Source organism: Panthera onca, chromosome D1 (assembly GCF_046562875.1).
Source record: "Panthera onca isolate mPanOnc1 chromosome D1, mPanOnc1 haplotype 2, whole genome shotgun sequence".
Lineage (NCBI taxonomy): Eukaryota > Metazoa > Chordata > Mammalia > Carnivora > Felidae > Panthera > Panthera onca.
In genome coordinates, this window is record NC_138348.1 from 11,273,294 (window position 1) to 11,280,290 (window position 6,997).

Consider the following 6,997-nt stretch of genomic DNA (forward strand, 5'->3'; position numbering starts at 1 on the left):
TAAATGCTTTATAAATATTTGTTACATGGGTGAATAGGCTAGGCTGTGTGAGGGAACCGAAGCTGAACCAGATACAGAGCTACAGATCACACGTTGGGGGAACGCACCCCTTGGTAGCTGTGATATGTCAGGAACATAAATGACTTAAGGAGAGACAACTAATGTCGCAGGAAATTCTACGTCCTGAGGAAGGAGCATTCCGTCTAGACAGGGAAATCAGGAGACCCTGTAGGGGGAGAATATTGTGCTGGGCAATGAAAGAAGGAAAAGCATATACGAAGCCACTAGTGTGGGAAAGTGCAGGGCAAATGTGGACGAAGACGTGTGGGCCAATTTAATTGGAGCATGGAATACATCAAGACAAAAGAGTAAGAGACTGGCTGGAAAAGAAAAGTGACACCAGATTGTCAAGGACCTGATTTGTGAGGCTAAGAAATCTGGGCTGTAGGGGCGCGTGGCTGGCTCAGTCGATAGAGCATCTGACTCTTTTTTTTTTAATTTTTTTTATGTTTATTTCTGAGAGAGAGAGAGAGAGACAGAGACAGAGTGTGAGCCAGGGAGGGGCGAGAGAGACAGACACACAGAATCCAAAGCAGGCTCCAGGCTCCGAGCTGTCAGCACAGAGCCCGACGCAGAGCTCAAGCCCACGAACCGTGAGATCATAACCTGAGCTGAAGTTGGACACTTAACCGACTCAGCCACCCAGGCACCCCAGAGCATCTGACTTTTAATCTGAGGTTCTTGAGTTCAAGCCCCACGTTGGGCGTGGAGCCTCGTTAAAAAAAACAAAAAAATCTGGGCTGTATTCTGGAGGCAGTGGTGGGAAACAACGACTCCTTTGAAAACGTTAAAAAAAAAATTTCTTGGGGCGCCTGGGTGGCTCAGTCGGTTGAGCCTCCGACTTCGACTCAGGTCATGATCTCACAGTTTGTGAGTTTGAGCTCGGCATCAGGTTCTGTGCTGACAGCTCAGAACCTGGAGCCTGTTTTGAATTTTTTTTTTTTTTAACGTTTGCTTATTTTTGAGACAGAGAGAGACAGAGCATGAACGGGGGGGGGTCAGAGAGAGAGGGAGACACAGAATCTGAAACAGGCTCCAGGCTCTGAGCTGTCAGCACAGAGCCCGACGTGGGGCTCGAACTCACGGAGTGCAAGATCATGACCTGAGCAGAAGTCGGCTGCTCAACCAACTGAGCCACCCAGGCGCCCCCTGGAGCCTGCTTTGAATTCTGTCTTCCTCTCTCTCTGCCTCTTCCCCACTCACACTCTGTCTCTCTCTGTCTGAAAAATAAACGTTAAAAAAAATTTCTTGGGGTGCCCAGGGTGGCTCAGTCAGTTCAGTGTCCAACTTCAGCTCATGTCATGATCTCTGGGTTTGTGAGTTCGAGCCCTGCATCTGAGCTGTGCTAACAGCTCAGAGCCTGGAGCCTGCTTCGGATTCTGTGTCTCCCTCTCTCTCTGCCCCTCTCCTGCTCATGCTCTGTCTCTCTCTCTCAAAAATAAACATTAAAAAAATTTTTTTTAAACTAAAAAAATTCTTTTCAGATATACAATAAAAGTAGAAGTAATAGTATAAAAAGCACCCATATACTTCTCACCAACATTCAACAATTAACATTTTGCCATATTGCTTTTATATATATACAGACACATAAATATATTTCAAAGTATGTATTACCTTTTCTTGGCTTGCTTACTTTCTTTCCTTTTCTGGATCATTTCAAAGGAAATTATAGACATTAGAACTCTTCCTCCTAATCATTTCTCCAAATATTAAATGTTTTCCTTCATAGCCATCATACCAGCATCACATTGAATAAATATAACTGCCTGACATCATCTAATACCAGCCATTTTCTAATTTCCCCAGTTACCCCAAAATGTCTAAAAAGCTGGGGTATTTTTTTTTTCAGAACCAGAATCTGATCAAGCATGTGGTTGTGTCTTCTAAGTTTTTAAAAATTTAAAACAATTACCCTGGACCCTTTTTATTGACATCCATTTCCTTAATCTTTATGTCTTCTATAAAACCTGTTGTGTTGCAGAATGCCTCACATTCCTGATTGATCTGATGGTCTCCTTGGGGGTGTTGTTGAACTTGCTCCCTCGGCCTCTATAAATTGAAGGTTAGACATAAGGGCTCGATTGCATTCAGGAGTTTTCAACATGTATGGCAAGAAAACTTCATTAAGGGATGCTGGTCTGCTTCATGCCTCAGCACACCAGGAACCTCATAAAAACACATTTTGTCCCAGGATGAATGATGCTAAGTCAGAGAACTGGGTGAAGGTGGGAACAGCCAGATTTACAGAATGTAATTCTCCTTTGTGATTGGCAAGTAATTTGAGGGCCGTGCCTGGCCACCCAGCTCACATTTTCGTAGCTGTTTAATTTAGCAAACATGTTCAAGTGCATTTCATCACCACAGCATCCCGGTAAGGTTTTATCCCTGTTTATCAGAGGTAAAAACGGAGGCTGGGAGTGCTTACCGGACTTTTCCAAAGTCACAGAGCCAATAAGTAGCAGAGGCAGGACTCAGCATAAAGGAGTTCACTTTAATTCAGTTTTTAAAAAACCACAGCCTACATCTAATTGCAGATTGTTTCAAAGTGTATCCTTTCTCCAGAATTCAATAAATATTTCTCTCCTTTATGTATCACATTTTCTTCTTATTTTTTAATATTTAGTCTTGGGGAGAGCACAAGTGGGAGAGGGGCAAGAGAGGGAGACACAGAGGGTTTGAAGTGGGCTGTGTGCTGACAGGCTGACAGCAGTGAGCCCGATGTGGGTCTCGAAGTCACAAACCACGAGATCAAGACCTGAGCCAAAGCACGCTCAGTCAACCGATTGAGCTACCCAGGTGCCCCTATATCAACATTTTCTTTAAAAAAAAAAAAAAAAGAAAAAGTGTTTCTCTTTACTTACTTGATACCAGAGAGGCTGTGCCAAGCAAAAGCAATTTGTTTTACACTGTCCTAACAGCTGTTTCTATTGTGGGTTTAAAATTAGCAAAATGCGGGGTGCCTGGGTGGCTCAGTCGGTTGAGTGGCCGACTTCAGCTGGGGTCACGATCTCACAGTCCGTGAGTTCGAGCCCCACATCGGGCTCTGTGCTGACCGCTCAGAGCCTGGAGCCTGTTTCAGATTCTGTGTCTCCCTCTCTCTCTGACCCTCCCCTGTTCATGCTCTCTCTCTGTCTCAAAAATAAATAAACGTTAAAAAAAAAATTAGCAAAATGTGGGGCACCTGGGTGGCTCAGTCCGTTGAACGGCCAACATTGGCTCAGGTCATGATCTCGCGATCCCTGAGTTCGAGCCCCACGTCGGGCTCTGTGCTGACAGCTCAGAGCCTGGAGCCTGTTTCGGATTCTGTGTCTCCCTCTCTCTGCCCCTCCCCTGTTCATGCTCTGTCCCTCTCTGTCTCAAAAATAAATAAACGTTAAAAAAATTTTTTTAAATAAAAATAAAATTAGCAAAATGTAACAGGTGCAGGATTCCCCAAAGCTCCCTTTGTAACAACAGTTCACAACATCCAATTTTTACATTTTTAAAAAATGTTTGTTATTTACTTTTGAGAGAGAGAGTGTGTGGGAGGTGCAGGGAAAGAGGGAGACACAGAATCCGAAGCAGGCTCCAGGCTGAGCTGTCAATACAGACCCCCGACCCGGGGCTCAAACTTGTGAACTGTGAGATCATGACTTGAGCTGAAGTCAGATGCTTCACTGACTGAGCCACGCAGGCGCCCCTAATTTTTTTTTTTAAGTAGGCTCCACCTCCAACATGGGGCTTGAACGCATGACCCTGAGATCAAGTAAATCTGAGCTGAGATCAAGAGTCGGACGCTCAATTGACTGAGCCATCCAGGCAACCCCGAGACATCTAAATGTTACATGAGTTACTCAATCTGTGACTTTCAGAAATAGGGACACCCACCGGTAGGAGGAACACACACAGTCAGGTCCTCTCAAGTCTATTTGTCTCCCCACAACGTCAGCAACTCGTGGGATGGAAGTAGGAGTGTTGCCGGGTGAACTAGGGAGACCCTGGGCCCTGAGGCCTCTGCCCAGCCCATCCCAAGGATGTTCCTGGAGGCTCTTGGTCCCGTTATAAGAAAGAATACAAGGACGGACCAGACACAGTGGATAAGAGCACAAGCAGGAAAGTGTATCACAATGACACTGTGCTCTGGGCTCCAGGGAGAGCTGCACACTGTGGGGTTTGGGTGTCTACCTTTTATTGACAGCTGTTAACTTAGGGGTGGAATATTACTTGAGGTGGGGATTTCTTGGAAGCAGGATTTCATACCTTTTCTTCCTTATTTGGTGAGGGCTTTCCAGCCTTCTTTGTCAGCCGGCTTGGTTTGATCTGGTTTCTTGTGGCTTTGTTTTGGGCCAGGACCCACCTCTGACCTTCTTATAACGGCGCTGGCCACAACTTCCCCTTTTTTGGTCTCCAGGTATCCTGTTAGAAACTAACTAGCTGCCTACTCTAACATTCCCCTCCCCCACCATGGACTCTGGGCCCTTAAAATCTTTTCAGGGAAAATGGGCGATGGTACATCTTCTGTAAATACTTTATTTTGGTGTGGGATGTTGACTCTGCCTGAGGGCTCCAGAAGTCCTTGCTATCTGAATTTTAGGAAACCTGATGGGCAGTGGGGAGTAAAAGGAAGTCGCAGGCTTGGTCCAGAGGGTGTTGGTAGGTTTCATCTTCAAGGCAGATAGATTGGAATCCCTGGTGCAACCATCACTTATTAATGAAGCTGTTGGGAGTCTGGAAAAGACAAATTAAAAAAAAAATTTTTTTAAGTTTATTTCTTTTGAGAGAGAGAGAGAGAGCAAGCAGGTGAAGGGCGGAGGGAGAGTGAGAGAGAATCCCAAGCAGGCTCCTCAGTGTTCAGCGCAGGGCCTGACATGGGGCTCAGACTCACGGTGTGAGATCATGACCTGAGCCGAAATCAAGAGTCAGACGCTCAACAACTGAGCCATCCAGGCACCCCTGGGAGATAAATATTTGACAAGAAAATTAAACAAACAAGGTCCAAAAAAGCAAAAGTAACAATATAGCCACTAGTGGCCCTAAAAAGGGCAAGAACCAGGTTACGGATGGAAGGGTCTCGTGTACAGCATCCCAAATATTATTAGCTATCAGCCCTTTTGCCCATTTGGCGTAGCCGTGTGGCTGGATCATAGAATTTTGGGATGTTTTCCTCCACCGGTCCAGTGGTGTTGATGTAGGTACAACATGCTCTGTTAATGACAGCACACACCCCACCTTAAAGCCAGCCATAACCACATTGGCCAAAGATGGAAAGGACTTTGGAGAGATTGGAGAAATACAATGAGGTGGGAAAGCTAGTTTATCCGATGCTCCCATCAGATTTCTCCAACATGCAAATTTGATATGCAAATCCCCCCCACCCCCACCCTTACCCCCACCCCCCCCCCAAAGAGCTAATGCACCAATGGTATCTACTCTTCCAGCCAGTATAAAGCCTATTGTCCTTCCAGTTCTGGTTGTGGGAGTGGGCAGAATTATATACATGGACTCCTGGGGGAGCCACATATCCTGGGGTACAACTGCCTGATGTTTGAGGTTATCAATGCATTGAAATCCTTGGGCCAATACAAGCTGGGTAAAGACTGGTCCCTGTAGGTTGGGAGAAGGACGTACACAGATAAGGAGACAGTTGGGAGGAGCACAAAAGTTTGTGGGGTAATTTACTATTCCTATCTCCTGGAGCTATTGGGCCCACCTGCAAGAGTTACTGTGTGTGCAGCTGGGGAATAGAGATTTCCCCATGGCTCCGTATCCTAGGTAACTGGAAAGTAATGGCTGTGAAGGGAAAAATTAAACAGTAATGCTGAGTGGTGTCCAGCTAGGCCATGATCCAAAACATGGGTTTATTGGGTTTTTACTTGAAAGGGTGAGATTAGCACACCAACCCAGTGGGTGGCATTATAATCTGTGTCATTTAGATTTCCTAAGCAGGCATGCCTCATTCCATGCTTGGAGCCTTGAACTGAGACACTGGAAAACTGTCTGCTGGTCCAAGGGTCGTTGGCAAAGTTGTACAGACTGCCCCCAGAGGTGATGCTATTTGGCAGCTGACCCATCTTCTGGATCTGTTTTTATGGGTTGAATTATTGGGAGTTATCTGGAAGCATGGACTTGGAGCTTAGGAATAATTGGGGTCCAAATCCCTAAGATGGGTGGTGGGAGTGGATAGGTCAACACAGGTCCCATTAGGGCAGATGAAAATCCCTTCTTGGGAAGGGGAACGTGGTCCAGTGTAGTTTTTCTGATGGAGAATTGTATTAGGAGAATGAGTGGGATAAAATAGGGAGTAAGAAAGGTCCTTCTGAGAACATAAATGACAAATCTAGCAATTGGAAAAGTTATTTCCCTGGGAGGTTATGTTGGAACCATTCTGTGGACCTGAGTGGGTTAGAACAGTAATGAGAATGAGGAAAAAAAAAAAAAAACAAACCAAAAACAAGACTTTTGGGGTCATATCGGAGGGTTAGACCCAACAGAAAGATGTCATTGTTTTGTTTACTTTTGCTTTGTTTAAAGGGAGGTGGTTTAAAGGTAGCAAGAAAAGCAACTCAGAGGTCCAAGTAGACAAAGGTTTGCAAAGAGGAGAAGCAGTATAAGGAAAATCCAGTCAATAGCTAACATTATAAAGCAGATATTCATAGTAAGATGTCAATCACTTATCTTCTTGGAGATGTAGCGTAGATCTTCCACTGGCTCACAGGAATAGGATGGAATGTCTTCAGTCTTTGTGGGTAGTCTAGAGCCACTAATTTTATTCTCGACAAATGAATCCACCTAGCTATACCTTAGAGCTTAGCTGCTGTTGGGGTGCTGAGAAGAACCTGGAAGGGTCACTACCATTCAGGGTCTAATTGAGCTGAACGTAAATCCTCCTTCCAGGTCTTTAATAAAACCATGTCCCCTGGCTTGATCTGTGTAGGGACAGGTTCTTTCTTGGGTT